Below are 19,431 nucleotides of genomic sequence, written 5' to 3'. Positions count from 1 at the left end.
AAACCATCCCTGACAGACATCTATCTAACCTGTTCTTAAATATCTCCAGCCATGGAGATTCCACAACCTCCCTTGGCAATTTATTCCACAGTTTGACCACCCTGACAGTTAGGAACTTTTTCCTAATGTCCAACCTAAACCTCCCTTGCTGCAGTTTAAGCCCGTTGCCTCTTGTTCCATCCTCAGAGGCCAAGAAGAACAAGTTTTCTCCCTCCGTCTTATGACACCCTTTTAGATACCTGAAAACTGCTATCATGTCTCTCCTCAATCTTCTCTTTTCCAAACGAAACAAGCCCAGTTCTTTCAGCCTTTCTTCATAGGTCACATTCTCTAGACCTTTAATCATTCTTGTCGCTCTTTTCTGGACCCTCTCTAATTTCTCCACATCTTTCTTGAACTGCGGTGCCCAGAACTGGACACAACACTCCAGCTAAGGCCTAACCAGCACAGAGTAGAGTGGAAGAATGACTTCTCGTGTCTTGTTCACAACACACCAGTTAATGTATCCCAGAATCATGTTTGCTTTTTTTGCAACAGCATCACACTGTTGACTCAGATTTAGCTTGTGGTCCACTATAACCCCTAGATCCCTTTCTGCGGTAGTCATTCCTAGACAGTCTCTCCCCATTCTGTATGTGTGAAACTTTGATTGTTCCTTCCCAAGTGGAGCACTTTACATTTGTCCTTATTAAACTTCATCCTGTTTACCTCAGACCATTTCTCCAATTTATCCAAATCATTTTGAATTATGTCCCTATCCTCCATAGCAGTTGCAACCCCTCCCAGCTTGGTATCATCTGCAAACTTAGCAATGGAGGCTGCCACCGCTTCAACAAAAAAACTAAAGCCCGTTTTAATAGCAGGCTTTGTTTAAGCGGTGGCAGTCTCCACAGCCGCAAGTGGAGTCAGCAGTGGCAGCGCTCGGAGCTGCAAGTGGCTCCTTAAAGAGCCACAAGTTGCCGACCTGTGTCTTAGACCATGGGTTTGCAATCTAGAGGGAGTCAGAAAGCGATCCAGACAGATGGCACCTACCCTCCATTTCTTTAGTGTTACATGAAAGAGAAGTCTCAAAATGCTTTCTTAATGTACTATGAACTCAACCTCTGAAACAGATTGAAATCCACTGCCTTAGACTGATAAATATCAGAACCCCAGTTACAGATGGTTCAGCAGATACCTACATATTCAGAGCTCCTTTGTTGAATCCAGGTCTCTCGCCTCTAGAGGTTTATTTCTTAGAAGCACTTACAAATGCCTGTTCATTTTTTTTCAATTTGCGATTTATATTTCCCCATAGACCATACCTGCTACTCAAACTCTTTGTCACTATGTAAATCAGCTTTGCCTTTTATGTTTTTCCATTTTCGTTTTTTTAGCATCATGTGGCCTGAGAATTTGGGATGCTAAGAAAAAAAGAAAAGAGAGATGCTCCTTTTCTTTCCTTTGCTGAAAGGTCCAGCATGTCCTAGAAGTGAGATGAACTAGATTAGGGTTTGGTGCCCTCATGTGGCATGAAACGTGACATTACATGCAGTATCAATCATATCTTTTTGTTTCTTTTCCCTTATTTGCCAACGAAAGCCAAACTGACAACGATGCTGGCAGCCAGACAATTGCAAAACACTTTAAGCCAGATCTTTTCTAGCTACGAATATCAAAACAGTTAAACTTCCTTGCACAAGGTTAATAAATATGTGATGTTTATAATATTAGAGATGGGTGCTTTACTTATGCTAGCTAAAGAGGCCATAGATACCTACAACTGAGGTTGGAAGTATAGTATAGGTTGAACCTTTCTAATCTGGAACTCTCTTGTCCAGTAACATCTGTAATCTGGCATGATTTTAGTTAGCTGGCTGATCACTTCTGGGTGTGGCCAAGTTTCCTATGGTCCCATAAAGTTTGTTTCCAGCCGCCAGCCCTGGCTCTCAGTGTTCTGTGCTGTTATTTAGCTGAAATTTGCCCCTAAATATCGTCTAAGAGCCCAGTAAGTAGTGGAAGTATTGGTAATGTGCTAGCCAATACTGAGCTCCTGTAGTCCAGCAAGGTCCCTCGTCTGGCACTGGTCCCAAGGGTGCCAGACGAGAGAGGTTCAACTTCCAAGTCACTTCCAGGATCTTATGAGCTCGCTTTGTTGGCATGCCTCAGCATTGTGGGTGTGGAGGGAGGCAGTGGGCCCATGTCATTTTATACATTGTCAGTTACAACAGTGAGGTGGATGTGAATTACAGTGTTTTAACCCATTCAGGAATTTTCCCAAAATCTGGAGGTGTGAGCCGTGGGGGATCATTGTAGGACAAGGATCCTTTCCTTTCCTTCAATCCATGGACAAAAAATATGTTCTTTTGTTTTCCTGGCTGGGCTTTTCAGCTCTGCTAGACCAACGTAACCATCCAGGCATCTTCAGGACAGATCCCAAACCAGTGTAAGAAAAAGAAAAAGCCCAGGTAAGACCAGCTACCTCAGAGATAGGCAATAAGATGGAGCCAGTTTGCCAAGGTTAGCCTCTGGCGGACTGCTGGCACTTTATTTACCTGTGCCTGCGCAGGTACTGCCACTTGAAACTTCAGTTGGCTGAGGATCACTGTCAGAGTGCTTTCTGCAACTCCCACTGGCTCGTAATGGAGATCCGCAGCCAGTGGAAGTTTCAAGTGGCCAAATCTGCAGAGGCGCAGGCAAATAAAGTGCCAGCAGCCCACCAGGGGCTAACCCTGATGAACTGCATTGGGCCCACTGGCTGATTATTGCCCACCTCTGTGCTACATGAATACTCTAGGTATACTGGTAGAACCTTTGTAGTTTGGCACCTTCAGGACCTGATGGTGCTGAATGAGAGAATTTGCCGGATCACAGGAAGCCAGTATTGTCTACAGTGTTACTGATGCTTCTGCAGCATACAAGTCTCTTAGAAGACATTTAGGGATGAGGTAGAGCTAAATAACAGCACAGAACATGGAGAGCCAAGACTGGTGGCTGTAAATACATTCTATGGGACCATAGGAAACCTGGCCACACCCAGGCTAAGTAGACATCCAGCTAACTAAAATCATACTGGATTATGGATATTGCCAGACGAGAGAGTGCCAGATTAGAGAGATTCAACCTGTAATTGGTTATGCAAGAGCCCAGGAGGCTGGACTAGATGATTTCTTGAGGTCCCTTTCAGCCCTACATTTCTGGGATTCCGATTCTAGACTCCATATACAAGACTGATTCAGAGCCAACCTTCCACTGACTTCAGGAGTGTCTGGATCCATAATTTTGGTATAACATCAGGTCAAGTTGTCCAAAGTTGCTTTATATTTCCTCACACATGAGATGGATAGAATTGGATTTCATCCTTTTTTGCTAATATTCCTCAAATGGATATTTGATAAAAAAAGCAGACTTCACCCTAAAGAAAAATAAATTAGAGGCCAGTCCTTAAAGGAGGGGTCCCAGTTCTGGTATCTGACATTGAATAGAACAGCAGCCTGAAGCCCAAAGGCTTATTACAGTTACCAACTTCCTCATGTGAGAGGGACATTTCTGGTAGACAAGATGGTTCTTTAAATAGAAAAACACTGACATAAGTCTGTTAGCTCTTGGGAAGACCCCTGCCTGAGTCATAGGGGAAATTCATCTACAAAGCTCCCTGCTGCATGTGGAGTTTCCAGAAGGACTGGAGATTCCTGTTGGTGTCCCAAGACCTTTTCTTCTTTTGCAGTAGGATTTGGTACATTTCCCCTTCTAAGCCTACATCTGTACTACGAGCTAAAATTGAATTTATTCATATCAATTTTGTCACTCTGGAATTTATAAATTTGATTTTGACTATCCTTATCTCCCCATGTGCTCCTCACAACGTCAATTTACTGCTGTTACACTCAATTGGCAAAGATCGACTGTTGCAGTAGTGCATTGTGGGAACGTATCCCACAGTTCCCTCATCCCTGCAGCATTCTGAGTATGTTCGCTGGTCTTCTGACATCATCTTCCTGCATTCCATTGTCCTCATTCCCCTCCCGTGTTAAGCAAACATCCATTTTTTCTGTTGGAAGGAAGGAAAAGTAGGGCATCAACAAAAATGACAAAGTCAACAAAAATCTCTTTCTTCTATAACTGAATCATCAAGGAGTTCATAAAAATCATCAGGTGTGTGGCTTCTCAACTGGCCATCCACTGACTATCCCCACTCCTGTGATTGCATCCAATCCCTGAAAATAACACCAGGACAATGAAAAGCTTGAAGAAAGTTGATAGTAAAGTTTTTGAAAAAAGAGAGTTGCTGAGGGGAGGGTATTTAGCTTCCCAGTTCTTTATAAAGTGTCTGTACACAGTTTGTGTTCTCAACTGGTTCTCTACCCATTCTTCTCTGCATGAAGGGGTACAAAGTTAGAAGAAAGAGGATGCAAAAGCCTAAGAAAAAAGATTTTTGTCTTCCCTCTTCACTACACAGAAATTGCCAGCACTGGGGATGGTAGTGAAATCTCACACACTGAACTTACAATGGAAACAGGAATCTCAACTGGCCCTCCACCCACTGTTCTCTGTGTTTTTAGGAGGTCAAAGCATGAAGAAAGAGGATAGGAAAGGTTAGGAAAAAGATGATATGTAAGGAATTTGCCAGCAGGAACTCAATGCTGCTGAAGGCTGGGAGGAATGTGTCTCCCAGAGATCATTCGCAAGAGAATGCAAAGGTGTGCATATGTGATACCTTGCAAACAAAGCCTGATGGGTAGCCAGGAAGCAATGAAATTTTGTCTATTGTAAACACATTGTTGTAAAATCACAATTTATGCTAACACTCAGTATAAGAATTGTGAAATCTCACCAATGCTCTAAGTCGTTGTTGGGGACAGGGCAGTCATCATCACTGCATAAGACATGGATTACACAGGGCTCCCCTGGTTTAAAGCGTTGTAAATTAGAAGGGGGAGGGATATGGGTTGAGCTAGCTAGCTGAGTGCCTTGGCTCCTGCTGAAGTCTTGGCTATATAGTTGTAAGCCTGGTTTGACTAGCTCTTCCCACCTGTTAAAAGGTAGAGCTGGATACTAGTGTTTGTATCTTGTGTGAGACTCTACTTTGGTAGATGCTGGCTGTGTCTACACTAGCCCCAAACTTTGCAATGGCCATGCAAATGGCCATTTAAGTTTACTAATGAAGTGCTGGAATGCATATTCAGTGCCTCATTAGCATGCAGGCGGCCGCGGCACTTCGAAATTGACGCGGCTCGCTGCCGCGCAGCTCGTCCAGACAGGGCTCCTTTTTGAAAGGACCCCACCTACTTCGAAGTCCCCTTATTCCCATCTGCTCATAGGAATAAGGGGACTTTGAGTAGGCGGGGTCCTTTCGAAAAGGAGCCCCATCTGGATGAGCCGCGCGGTGGCGAGCCGCGTCAATTTCGAAGTGTCGCGGCCGCCTGCATGCTAATGAGGCACTGAATATGCATTCCAGCACTTCATTAGTAAACTTCAAAATGGCCGTTTGCATGGCCATTTCGAAGTTCGGGGCTAGTGTAGGCATAGCTGCTGTGAGCTAAAATCACAGGATGGCAGCTAAGGTCACTAAGAGCTGCCAGCTGCAGCTAGACAGTGTGACTGGCAGATGGCTGGTAAGAGTGATGGATGGAGGGATGGTGTGACTGGTGGACCAGCACAAAGGTGGCATTGTCTCAGGTTCCATGAGGGAATGCATCACTGTGAGGCGTCAGTGCCGAGTTGTAAGTAGGGCATTTGATTTGTGAGCGTGGAGAAAGTTGGGTGTGTGGATTGGATGTTTACAGTATTGGCCTGGTGAGCCTGAGAGGCCAAGGACATTGCTCAATGCATTTGAGCTGGGACAGTTACCTGAAGATTGGTTATGAACTCTGAGTGTGGTATTTAGTGGGGGGCCAGTTGAAGTAGCCCCCCCTTGTGGCAGCAAGTCACTAAAAATCTTAGCTGCAGGAGACTCGCCCTGGGTGGCTGCAAGCCCCCGAAAATCTTTCCCAGTCTTGAGCTGTGTCTACATGTGCACGCTACTTCGAAGTAGCGGCACTAACTTCGAAATAGCGCCCGTCACGGCTACACACGTCAGGCGCTATTTCGAAGTTAACTTCGACGTTAGGCGGCGAGACGTCGAAGTCGCTAACCTCATGAGGGGATCGGAATAGCGCCCTACTTCGACGTTCAACGTTGAAGTAGGGACCGTGTAGACGATCCGCGTCCCGCAACGTCAAAATTGTGGGGTCCTCCATGGCAGCCATCAGCTGGGGGGTTGAGAGACGCTGTCTCTCCAGCCCGTGTGGGGCTCTATGGTCACCGTGTGCAGCAGCCCTTAGCCCAGGGCTTCTGGCTGCTGCTGCTGCAGCGGGGGATTCATGCTGCATGCACAGGGTCTGCAACTCGTTGTCGGCTCTGTGTATCTTGTGCTGTTTAGTGCAAGTGTGTCTGGGAGGGGCCCTTTAAGGGAGCGGCTGGCTGTTGAGTCCGCCCTGTGACCGTGTCTGCAGCTGTGCCTGGCACCCTTATTTCGATGTGTGCTACTGTGGCGTGTAGACGTTCCCTCGCTGCACCTATTTCGATGTGGTGCTGCGCAACGTCAATGTTGAACATCGACGTTGGCAGCCCTGGAGGACATGTAGACGTTATTCATCGAAATAGCCTATTTCGATGTCGCCACATCGAAATAGGCTACTTCGATGTAGGCTTCACGTGTAGACGTGGCCTTGGAGTCCTAACTGCACGCAAGCCAGGACATGGTGCTGCCTGGCAGCATGGTCAGCACTGAGGGGCAGGCACATCCTTTTGTTGGGTTGGGGGCTACCCACGTGATGGCTGAGCGCGGGAAAGACCCTGACTGTGTGGCACCTGTGAGGGAGGGAAGCAGTGGCGCGCACAAATGTAAGCCACTGAGAGAAGTTTCTTGGCCTCCTATGCAAGCTCAACCCCCCCCACAACAGCCTTGTTGTCGTGTGGTGCAGTGGGGCAGTGCTGGCACCAGGCAGTGAAGAAAAAGATACCAAGTGTAGAGCTAGAACCACAAACTCTGTTCTGGGGCTATTTGTAATGGATAGATGCGCTCACAGCGCTAATATCAAAGAAATAAAAGAGTTTCTCAGCCTCTTACACAAACATGAGCCCACAGACACAGGCTTCCTGGTCCCAATTTGAAATTCATGGTTTTCTTATTATGTAATTCCCGCACCGTGGAAGAGCAGTGGCCAGAGCAGAGCATTGTGGGGCATTGTTCGAGGAGAGCAACGAGAATGATCAAAGGTCTAGAGAATGTGACCTATGAAGAAAGGCTGAAAGAACTGGGCTTGTTTCGTTTGGAAAAGAGAAGATTGAGGGGGGACATGATAGCAGTTTTCAGGTATCTAAAAGGGTGTCATAAGAAGGAGGGAGAAAACTTGTTCTTCTTGGCCTCTGAGGATGGAACAAGAGGCAACGGGCTTAAACTGCAGCAAGGGAGGTTTAGGTTGGACATTAGGAAAAAGTTCCTAACTGTGAGGGTGATCACACACTGGAACAAATTTCCAAGGGAAGTGGTAGACTCTCCATCACTGGAGATATTTAAGAAGAGGTTAGATAGATGGCTTTCAGGGATGGTCTAGAAAGTGCTTGGTCCTGCCATGAGGGCAGGGGGCTGGACTCGATGGCCTCTCGAGGTCCCTTCCAGTCCTACTCTTCTATGATTCTATGATTCTATGATTGTGGGATACATACGATACACCTCTGCAGGCTAATAAATTCAACTTTAAGATGTGGCACTTCCACACTGCCCTTTATTTGAACTTTTGAATTTGAGCTCGATTTAGGGAACTAGCACTATTCACAGTGAAGACAGTCACATGGTAATTTCGAACGAAGTGCCTTAAATTCAAATTTATCTCATAGCGTAGACATAGCCTAATTCACCGTCAGGACTTTCATCCATCTCTCCACAGCTTGGCCGAGACTTCTCCTTTCCTGTCCATATGAGCATCTGTGGCTTTCACTTCATCTTTTATTCAGGGCTATTCCCCACCCCCACAAAAGTATAGCACAACTTCTGTTATTAAACACCAGAAGATCTGGGAGTCCATTAAGCTAAGTCATTATAAGCAATACTGTTCCGGCTTGGAGATTTGTGCAGTAGTCAGATAAGTGGTATCTTATTTGTATATACTGGCTAGGTGTCAGTCTTCTTTTCAGACTTTCCTGTTAACTCTACGTAGACACCACTCCTAAATTGCAGTAAGTGAATGTACTACAGGTTGAACCTCTAGTCCAGCACCCCCTTGTTCAGTAACATCCGTAACCCGGCATGATGTTAGCTGGAGAACCACTTATCATGGGTGTGGCCAAGTTTCCAGCCACCAGTCCTGGGTCTCAGTGTTCTGTGCTCTGTTTAGTTCTAATTTACCTCTAAATGTCTTCTAAGAGCCCCGTAAGCAATGGAAGTGTTGGTAATGTGCTAGAGAATATTGACCTCCCTGGACTGGAAAATGGTCAGGTCCCCAGGGGTTGCCAGAAGAGAGAAGTTCAACCTGTACTCTGTAATTGGCTATGATCAGTTGCTAAAACTCTAGTTATATGAAGGAAAGACTTGAGTTAACTGGAAGGATTAAAGAAAGAGACAGGATTTTATCTATAGCTAATGGGAATTGATGTGGCATATTTCAGTAGCTCATGGGGCACCATGTGGGGGCCTCCAGCCCCGTGCCTCTTCTGAGGCTTTCATGCTGCCCTCAGGTCTCCATGGCCTAGTCTGTGTCCCTTCAGTCAGGCCCAGCACCTGGTTAGGCCTCCGCTGCCTAGTCAGTATTCACAGGCCCAGCAGCCTAGTCAGGCCTTGGCGGCCTAGTCAATAGCAGCCTGGTTGACCTTGGCAGGCCAGTGCTCCCCCTTCTCTGGGGTCACCGGTGTGGCCGTAGGTGACCTTGGGCCCTCCCTCTCCATTGAGCTCCAGCCCAGGTCCCACTCAGTAGTGGGTGTCTCCCCAGCCACCAGCTCCACGGGGATTCTCACTGCAACACTCCGAGCCCTCAGGATACCTCCTGGTTCCCCATCCTGGGCTACTTCCTACCTCGTTCCAGACACGACGTGCCTCCCTGGCTCTGGCTGCCTCTCCCTGAGCTGCCACTGCTTGGGCAGCTGCTGCTGCTGCTGCTGCTCCACAGAGGGTGGCTGCTGCTGCTGCTCAGGTGGTTGCAGCTCCACCTCCTCCTGTTGGGAGCAATACCTGCCAGAGTTCCCTCTCCCCTGGTGGCCAGTCCCAACTGACTGGCCTCCCTGGCCTTTGTACTTGGGCTGTAGTTGGAGCATACCCAGTAGTGCCTCGAGAGCAGGGCCTTTTCCACCCAGCAAGCCTGGCCCTCACCCTCTGGGCAAGTGTGGGGTTGGTACACCCCATCACAGGCACCTATCAGTACTGTATGACATCTTGGATACTTACAAATGTTTCAAATATGCATTAAATGAAGCTGTCTCCAGTAGGTAGTATTAGCCTAAACTGCTAATACTAAACTGCATAAAAAGCAACCCAAAGTTAAACCAAAGGCATGCATGACAGATGATGCCCTTAGCTTTATCCTTAACTTCTAGATTTTCTGATGTTTAATAAGGGAAGTCATGTTATAGTTATGTGGTGGTGGGGAATAGCCCTGAATTAAAGATTAAATAGAAGCCACAGAATCCTCCCTGGGGCAGAAAAGAAGTACTCTCTACCAGGGCTGCTGAGAGGTGGATGAAAGTTCTGCAGGTCAGTTAGAAGGGAAAATGTACCAAATCCTACTGCAAAAGAAGAAGAGGTGTTAGGACCCCAAAAGGAACCTCCAGTACTTCTGGGAACTCCACAGAAAAGAAAGGGCATTGTAGATGGGAATAATAGAAGAGGCCCTGCCAGACAACCACATCACTCTGGAATGCAAAGATTCTTGCCGATGCCTTGAGCTCTCCCACAAGTGAACAGGAGTTACAATGGTAAATGCTATTAGTCTTACTGATCATAGAATCCTCGGACTGGAAGGGATCTTAGGAGATCATTGAGTCCAGCCCCCTGCCTAAAGCAGGATCAACCCCAGGTAAATCATCCCAGCCATGGCTATGTCAAGCTGGGACTTAAAAACCTCTAGAGATGGAGATTCCACCACCTCTCTTGGTAACTCATTCCAGTGCTTCACCACCCTTCTGGTAAAATAGTTTTTCCTAATATCCAACCTTATCCTCTCCTTCTGTAACTTCAGACCATTGCTCCTTGTTCTGCCATCTGTGACTACTGAGAACAGCCTCTCTCCGTCCTCTGTAGACCCCGCTCCCCACTTCAGGAAGTTGAAGGCTGCTATCAAATTGTCCCTCATTCTTATCTTCTGCAAACTAAATAAGCCCAAGTTCCTTAGCCTCTCCTCATAGGTCATGTGCTCCAGCCCCCTAATCATTATCCCGGTTGCAGCCAGTGGTGCTCTGTATGGCTCATTGAACATGGCCGTTTGTCCCAGATGGCTTTTATGCAAGATACAGGCATTATTAATTAACTTTTTTGATAGTGGGAGCACGTAAGGGCCAAAAACTGCTTTAAAAATATCCCAGAAAGAATTTATGAAGTGATTAAAAGCATCTCAGAAAATTCCCCAAAGGTCCAGAACAGGCCCAAAATTACCATCTGAAGGCCAAATGGCTCTCAGTGTTCCAGAAAAATTAAAAGATTTCAAAAACTATACCAGAAAAACTGATGTAAACAATTTGTTCTGGACCTGTTCCGGCAAACACTGAAGCTATTTATATAGGTCAGTAGCTTATGGGGCCTTGCCTAAGAGCAAAGCTGTATTGTGCTAGGTGTGGTACAAAGACTTAGAAAGCAACAGTCTCCTCCCCAAAGAGCTTACAGTCTAACGAGACAAGACAGATAAAGGGTTGGAGACAGGAATGATTATCATCCTCATTTTACAAATGGGGACCTGAAGCACAGATGGAGTTAGTTTGTGAGGAACTGTAGCAGGGCTTCCAGCCCTGCATCTCTTCCAAGGACTTACACGCTGTAGTCAGGGCTTAGTGGCCTAATTAATAATAGCAATCAGGCCTTCCCCTTCCTTGGGTCAAGGGGGTGGGGGGTAGAGGAGCCCCAGCCCAGGATCCTGTCAGTGGTGGGCATGCCCACAATCATCCGCTCAGCAAGGAATCCTTCCGCAACACACTGAGCTCCCTGGGTGGCCTCCTGGCTCCCTGCCCCAGGCTACTTTCTACCCCATTCCAGACATGAAGTGCCGCTTGGGTTCAGGCTGCTCCTCCTTAGGCTGCGGCTCCCAAGTTAGAGCAGGAGTTCCTTCTCCACGGTGGCCAGCCCCAACTGACTGGCCTCCCTGGCCTTTATACTAGGGCTGCCGCTGAAGCATGCCCAGCAGGGCAGTGGGAGCGGGGCCTTCTCCACCCAGCAAGCCTGGCCCTGACCCCCGCAGCCAGTGCAGCGTTAATATACCCTGTCACAGCAACTCTATATATATGTATAATGTTAGGCAGTTACAGGGTTAGGGTCTTCATAAGTATGTACATGGCTGTCCTGTGCCCACATACCGCACCTGTTCTTTGCTTCCCCACCTCAAAATCCATCTCTTCTGCAAGAAAATGTTGGGGTAAGTCCTTTTTATTTGATATTTCTGATTATAGGCCTGGTCTGGGCCCTTTTATGTATCGAGGCAAAAGAGATGCACTTTTTCTGCTACTGAAAAGGCAGCTGTCTCTGACCGCTGGTGTACAGCATTTGAGTTTCACATGATGTTCCGTGACATACGTTTACCACATTTCATATCTTCGACCTTCATCGCTCAGCAAACTTTTGGGCTTTCTGCAAAACCATGTTGTTGTTGGTTTTCTTCATATTTGTGAAAAATCTCCAGAAGAGGCAAGAATCTGAATACAGCCCCCCAGCAGTTCTCAGAGACCTGAATGAGATGGATGAGAGTTAAAGGTTCTTGTTCTGGCTGGTGTTGACAGCAGCCGCTTTGGTTAAAGTGTCAAAGAGTATTGCAGAGAAGCATTTGTTTCACAGCTCATACCAGTTTATTTTTAAACCTGAGTGTTATAGGGCTAGATTGGGTCTGGTCTTTGTAGTGGCTGCTTATTGCACAGGCCTACTGGGCCCATGCCTATGTGGTCTGACAATTTGGGGGCCCATGCAACAGAGCTGGAACTCTGCTTCTGTCCCCTGGGGCTCTGCCTCCTGGCCAGGCAAGAAACCAGAGCCCAGCAGTGGTAGGGTGAGCTTATTCCATCACTTCCTGAAGCTGACCTGATCCCCTTTCTTCCTACCTTTACATGGAACTGGCCCTTCCGCTTGCCTCCAAACTCCTGTTTCAGCAAAATGGGGCATTTGTCCCATTTGCTTCTGCCAACAGGGCCAATGCCCAGTTTTGTCAAAAAAATGGTTTTTCCAATGCAGGACTTAAAATGGGGACTTTTCTAGGCAAAATGGGACATGTGGTCACCGTAGGCTGCCCACGGACCCGTAAACCCTCCACCTGTCTGGTGGTGGTGGCGGGTTGAGGTGCCCCAGAGCAACCCCATCCTGTCTCCCTGGCTGCCAGGGTGTGCTGGCCAATGCAGGTGAAAGGTTTGGTGTGCTCCACAGCCGCCCACACTCTCTGGGGAGCTTACCATAGCCTGGTTTCTGTCCAGGCCGGAGGGATGTTCCTTGGGACAGGGGAGGAGCAGGGAATAGGATCCTGTGGCAGGTACAGTGTGTGAGCCCGTATGTTCTTTGTGCCCAGGTTCCCAGCAAAACTTAACCTGGCTCTGAGCCCTTGTGCAAATACAACTGCTTCTTTTCTCAGCTCATGTCAGTTTCTTTTGTAAAAGGGTTCTCTTGTAAAAGTGTTCATTGCCCCAGGGGACCAGCGAGATTGCAATATTACTTTGTTTCAAGGTGCACCTCATCCCAGCAGGGATGGAGAGGGGACAGGACCATGCTCTTACAAGCCCTAAACCCTGACCACAGAACAATCTGGGCACACTAGGAGGTGCAGCAGAGGGGACATTACATCCTGTGCACTCCTCGCACACCTGGAGGTTCGAAGGGCAATTATGTCTCATTGAGACGCGACTGCTCTTTGAACTGTCTCCAGCGTGGGGAGGTTCCGCATTGCTCCCTGCTCTAGGCTGAGTCAAAAAGGCACATTCTAGCCCATGCTCTACTGGGAGACAAAGTGGTTAAGAAGAAGAGCTAATGAAGTGCGGCATGAAAGAATTACTTGGATTCCCCACAAAACAACAGGAGATGAATGGAGATGTGAGCTTAGCGATAGCATTGAACACATGGCCCAAAGTTAGTTTTACAGACTAATTATTGAACTGAAGAGAGTTTTGCCAAACATAAACGTTCTCATTGAGTCAAGGTAGCCACAAGAACAAAACAGTAACCGCACACTGCAAAATATCCTATCTTGCCATCAAGGAGCTTGAGCTTATGCTCATCAGAGCATCTTGTTTCCTGCCTGCACAGCAAATTCAGGTGTCAACTACATAACCACTGCATATAATAATACATTTTAAGGCAGAGTTTAAAAACATCACTCAGATTGCAGTTAATCTGTTGGAAGGATACTTAGTTATTCAGGCAATTTGGCAGTAAAAATACCAACACTGAAGCCCAAGAGTTCGAAGTTTTAGATCGTCTACTTTTCATGTTCCAGAGTTCCCACTAAAAGTGGCTGAAAAAATACACAGATTATTTTGAAAGTATCTGATGAGTCATTCAAAAAGTCCCAGTCAGATAAACTAGTTGCTATGACTTATCTAAGCAGCTCAAATTTCCCTTAAGAAATGATTCATGTTAATAAATATTCAATGGAGATGCTGAGAGTCACTACCAGGGCAGTCATCTTCCAAGCTGAACGTCTGGGCAGCAACACAAAGAAAGCAAAGGTTTATTTTTCCCAGTTAAATCAAGTCATGGGAATTAGGAGGGGGAGGAAAGATTGAGTTAAAAACTTCAGATGTGGTCCCTGTTGCACCCTGAAAACTCTCTGCCTCTTTCGTGAGAAATATGGGCATGCAGCAAAGAGAGGACTGGATCTCAGAAGACCAGTCACAATCCAGCTTTCTTCAGGAACAGAGCCCAAGCTGAACTGCCTTGCCAACTTGTCTCCAAACTCGGGCTTAGCCCCACAGTTGGAAGGTTCAGAGGAGTGTCGTACCCAAGTAGCTCTGCCGAGCATTGGGAGTAGAGTGGCAGGGGAGGAAAATGTGGACTCTTTCTAAGAAGGGGCAGCTGAAGGCTTTTAGGCAATAACCACATAGAAGAGAAGGTGAGCCAAATGCATGTAGTCGGAAATCATAGAATACTGGATCTGGGAGGGACCTCAAGAGGTCATGAAGTCTAGTCCTCTGCTCTCATAGTAGGACTAAGCACCATCTATTTCATCCCTGTTAGATATTTATCTAATCTGTTCTTAAATCTCTAGTGATGGCGATTCTACAAAGACCCTAGGCAATTTATTCCAGTACTTAACCATCCTGACACTGTCACATTGTGGGTGTGTACTCGGCTTGTGGTCCACTATGACCCCTAGATCTCTTTCTGCAGTATTCCATCCTAAGGAATCACTTCCCTTTTTGTACGTGTGAAGCTGATTGTTCCTCCCGAAGTGCAGCACTTTGCATTTGTTCTTATTGAACTTCATTCTATTTTCCTCAGACCATTTCTGCAATTCTGACCCTATCCTCCAAAGCACTTGCAACCTCTCCCAGCTTCATGTCATCTGCACACTTAATAGGCACACACTGTATGCCATTATCTAAATCATTGATGAACATCCTGAACGGAACGAGCCCTAAAACTGACCCCGTGGAATCCCACTTGTTACTCCCTTCCAGCGTGACTGTGAACTATTCATAACTACACCCTGTGAATGGTTATGTAACCAGTTACACCCACCCCACATGATAGCAGCTCCATTTGGGTTGCATTTCCTGAGTTTACTGATAAGAAGGTCATGCAATATTGTACCAAATGCTTTACTAAAGTCTAGGTCTACCATGCCCACCACTTCCCTTTTGTCCACAAGGCTTGTTATCCTGTCAGAGAAAGCTATTATTACCTCAGTTTAACACTGGAGCCCACTCCAGGGTTACAATCATACCTGTTTTATTACATGACACTACTGGATTAAAGGGAAAGGTGAAGCAGTTTTCAAGCACCCCCACCTCACACACTCAGACCCTCCTGCACTCATAGACTTACACAGGTGAACTCACACGGGTGACGAGTTGCATGGGGACAGCAGAGGAAGTTGAGGCATCGTGGGTCCAGCGAGTCTGGCTGCAGTCATGAATCCAGAGTGGGACGCTTGCTAGCTCCCTTGTCAGTGTAGTACTCAGGAGCAGTCAGTACCATCCATCCTGGGGAGACAAGGAGTGGCTCAGTGCCTCCTCCTGCCTCCACAGGCAGCTGAGACTAACTCCTTCAGAGAGGGGATGGCAAGAAGCACTCCTATAGTTTTGCACTCATCTTTTACATGCTTGAGTCCAATAACAATTGTCCTGTCTCACCGCCTGAGGACTCTTTGGCTACATCAACATGGTGTGCTTCTGCTGGCAGGGCTGTGCAAATGAAGGCACTCAATAATGCAAATGAGGTGCTCATTTACAAATCACGCACCTCATTTGCATACTCATGTGATTGCTATCCTGGAAGAGGCCTCAGTCGCCACAAAACAAGCTGTGCAGATAGGGGTCTGTCTACCAAATCTCCCTTGTCAACAGCCCTTTATTCCTAACAAATATGAGGGATGGGGGCTATTGACGTGGAGGGGGGGTTTGGTCGACAGACTCCCATCTACACGGCTTATTTTGTGGCGACTGAATCCTCTGCTTGGACAGTGAGCACACAACAGTATGCAAATGAGGCTCACGATTTGTAAATTAACACCTCATGTGCATTGTTGACTGCCTTCATTTGCATGACCCTGCCAGCAGCAGCACACCATGTAGATGTAGCCTGTACGACCATGAGCTAACAGCAGATGGGACTTCAATCTTCTCTTGATGGGGCCCTGTTCTTGGGTGGGTTCTTTTACAGGGCTTAGCTCCTGTTATTCTCTGGCCACCCAGGTGCTGCTGGCAGCTGGTTGTCCAGACAGGCTGGCTTCAGGGACTGATTCCATTATGAGTGCACGTACGTTCACACTTTCTTCATTCACACAAAGGAAAGCTCACTTCAGAGAAAGAAATTTCATTTTACAAAGGAAAAATCAGGCTGTCTTAGATTTAGGGTATCTATGAATAATGGCTTAACAGCTTATAACACTCAATACAGTAAATGCCCGATTTAATGGACGAATGGGGGGATGCCAAATGGCCGTTATATCCAAGACGTTCTACTGTATGATGATGCAGTGACCTTCCCAGCCCATCACTCACTCCTGTCCTCTGCCCCCTTTTCTTCCCTTCCCCCTCCTGCCCCATTCTTCCCCGCACACCTCCATCTTCCTCTCCCACTTACCAGGACAGGAGTTAAATGCCGGCCTGGCTCCTTCCACCTCCTGCAGCTCTGAGCACTGTGGCTTCTCCAGCCCCCAGCTCCGAGCCGCCTGTGCAAAGGTGGAGCATGATGGCCCTCAGCCTGCCGGTGGGCAGCACCCTCCGACACCATGTCTGCTGCTCAGCACCATTGCAGGCAGCGGTGGCTAGGCGCCGACTTGTTTCCTGCACACAGGGCTAGGAGAGGAGAGCTCCTGCGCCCTACTACAGCCCCCCACACCAGCTTCTCTGGCCCTGGTGGCCCCTTGAGCCCCAGCCATTCCAGCAGCTCCTCCAGCCCCTGTGGCGGCGGCTCTGGTGAGTCTCCAGCATTTACTTAGGATGGGGGCAGGGGGACAGGCAGACAGCATCTGTTATTTCCTGCAGAGCCTGTCCCGGGGTCCAAGTTGGCTTCCTGTTGGGCGGCCATATCTTGCACCAAAGCCTTCACAAAGTCCTCCATACTGGTATACCCCCTAATACCCGGTCCAGCTGGGGGAGGCAGTGGAGAGAGAGGCACACTCCCAGAACTCACACGAGTTCACCTTTTCGCACTGATTTTTTCCCTTTACCTCTTTTTTCGTATTTTTTTAATTTGTTTTTGTTTTTGTTTGTTTTATTTTGCATTGGGGCTGGGGGTTTGTTTTGGCCATTGTGCAGTTAAATCCCATCCTGGACACCAGTGTGAGAAATACTGTGTCAGCCCCGCTCAGAGTCCTACACTGCCTGGCATTTTCTAGTGTGCCTCAGAGGCTGAGGGTGGCCCTTTCGCCGCCCTGGGTCGCTCCAAAGGCAAGGGTCTCTGCTTACCTATCCATTCTCATCACAGGCCAGTCCCAAGTGTGTGGGGTGGGGCGAACACCCTTTAGCAGTTTGGATGCTCCTGTTCTTCCAGGAGGGAGGCCTTCCAGAGGGAGGGTGGGGGGAATCCAGCCCCACCTACTACTCTGGGCCCTGGCCCAGGCGCCCTAAGTGAGAAGCAGCTGATGGGGCTTTACCTCTGAGCCAAACACAGCAGCCTTTTCCCTGAGTCACTGCTCCCCACCACTTTCCTCTAGCAGCTTCCCCTGATGCCTGGCTGCATCACCTTGCTCTTCTGAACCTCCAACCTCTGGCCTCTCTTCCTTGTCTGCCTCTCAGATCCCTCCCCACTTCTGCCTGGGGAAAGCCATTTACAGGGAGCCAGGAGACCTTAACTGACAAGTGCCTGATTAGCCCCTGTTGCAGGCTGACTCCTAATGAGCCTCAGACACTTGCCTGGGGTAAGCCTAGGGGGGGAGCAAAAAGGCATTTATCCAGCTCCCAGCATATTGCCCCTCCACCAGCCTGTGGCCTGTCACACTTCTAGGCTACGTCTACACGTGCAGCCAACATCGAAATAGTCTGTTTCGATGAATAACGTCTACACGTCCTCCAGGGCCAGCAACGTCGATGTTCAACTTCGACGTTGCTCAGCCCAACATCGAAATAGGCGCAGCGAGGGAATGTCTACACGTCAAAGTAGCACACATCGAAATAGGGATGCCAGGCACAGCTGCAGACAGGGTCACAGGGCGGACTCAACAGCCAGCCGCTCCCTTAAAGGGCCCCTCCCAGACACAGTTGCACTAAACAACACAAGATACACAGAGCTGACAACTGGTTGCAGACCCTGTGCCTGCAGCATAGATCCCCAGCTGCCGCAGAAGCAGCCAGAAGCCCTGGGCTAAGGGCTGCTGCCCACGGTGACCATAGAGCCCCGCAGGGGCTGGAGAGAGAGCATCTCTCAACCCCCCAGCTGATGGCCGCCATGGAGGACCCAGCAATTTCGACGTTGCGGGACGCGGATCGTCTACACGGTCCCTACTTCGACGTTGAACGTCGAAGTAGGGCGCTATTCCTATCTCCTCATGAGGTTAGCGACTTCGACGTCTCGCCGCCTAACGTCGAAGTTAACTTCGAAATAGCGCCCGACGCGTGTAGACGCGACGGGCGCTATTTCGAAGTTGGTGCCGCTACTTCGAAGTAGCGTGCACGTGTAGACGCAGCTCTAATGTACTTGCAGAATGTTTTCTTGTTTCCCTTTATGTCTCAAGCTAGATGAAGCTTGTTTTGTGCTTTCACCTTTCTAATTTTGCCCTTACATTCTTGCGTTATTTTTTTATATTCCTCCTTTGTACTACCTGGAAATGGCCAAAGCTCCTCTCACCCTCATGGTGCCACACAGGGGACTTGCATGGAACAGAGCTTTATGCCAAGCTCCTTTTTGCCTACATCACAGAGTCCGTAAGGCCTGGTTAAACACATGATAAATAGCACTGTCACATCCTTGAATTTGTATGACAAATCCCAGTATTTCATCAGACTTGATATTTGCAGTAGTTTGGTGACAGAATGCCATGTGCTGAAGCACACAGTAATCCTTTGGTGCCTAGGAAGAGAAGTGGAGCTTTGACTCACTATGCAGGGCCTGATGCAGCACCCACTGCCATCACGGGATATGGAGGTACACATCTTCCAGAGTCTCTCCCATTGGACCCATGGTATAGGGACTCTAGAAGAATTCCACAGAGACTTGAACAATCTACACCCCACCATCAACTTATGCCTCGATTACCCCATGCAAGAGATACATTTCCTGGACACTACAGTACAAATCAAGGATGGCCTGATCCCTACCACACTCTATCAGAAACCCGCTGATCCCAATACTTACCTACACGCTTCTAGCTTCCATCCTGCACACACAACTAGATCTGTTGTTTACAGTCAAGCCCTTAGGTACAGTCGCATTTGCTCTGATCCTACTGACAGAGACTGAAAACTACAAGATCTCTACTGAATATTCATCAACCTGAATTACCCATCAGGAGAAATAAAAAAACAAATCAACAGGGTCAGACGAATACCCAGAGACCAGCTACTCCAAGATAGGCCCAAAAAAGCCAATAACAGAACACTACTGGTCATTACCTACAGCCCCCAACGCAAACCACT

General features: G+C 47.9%; 1 protein-coding gene across 1 annotated transcript in view; it reads right to left on the bottom strand.

The window, feature by feature from the left end:
* Positions 1–3,032: 3,032 nt before the first annotated feature.
* GPR132 (G protein-coupled receptor 132) overlaps positions 3,033–19,431 on the bottom strand; it is a 44,364-nt gene continuing 27,965 nt past the window's right edge. The window contains exon 3 of the transcript XR_012646112.1: positions 3,033–4,030. The gene's annotated coding sequence lies outside the window, so the exon portion shown is untranslated. The remainder of the gene's footprint in view (positions 4,031–19,431) is intronic.

The sequence above is a fragment of the Carettochelys insculpta genome, chromosome 6 (assembly GCF_033958435.1).
Source record: "Carettochelys insculpta isolate YL-2023 chromosome 6, ASM3395843v1, whole genome shotgun sequence".
Classification (NCBI taxonomy): Eukaryota; Metazoa; Chordata; order Testudines; family Carettochelyidae; genus Carettochelys; species Carettochelys insculpta.
The sequence above is the reverse complement of the archived record's forward strand: the minus strand, read 5'-3'. Positions and strand labels throughout refer to the sequence as shown.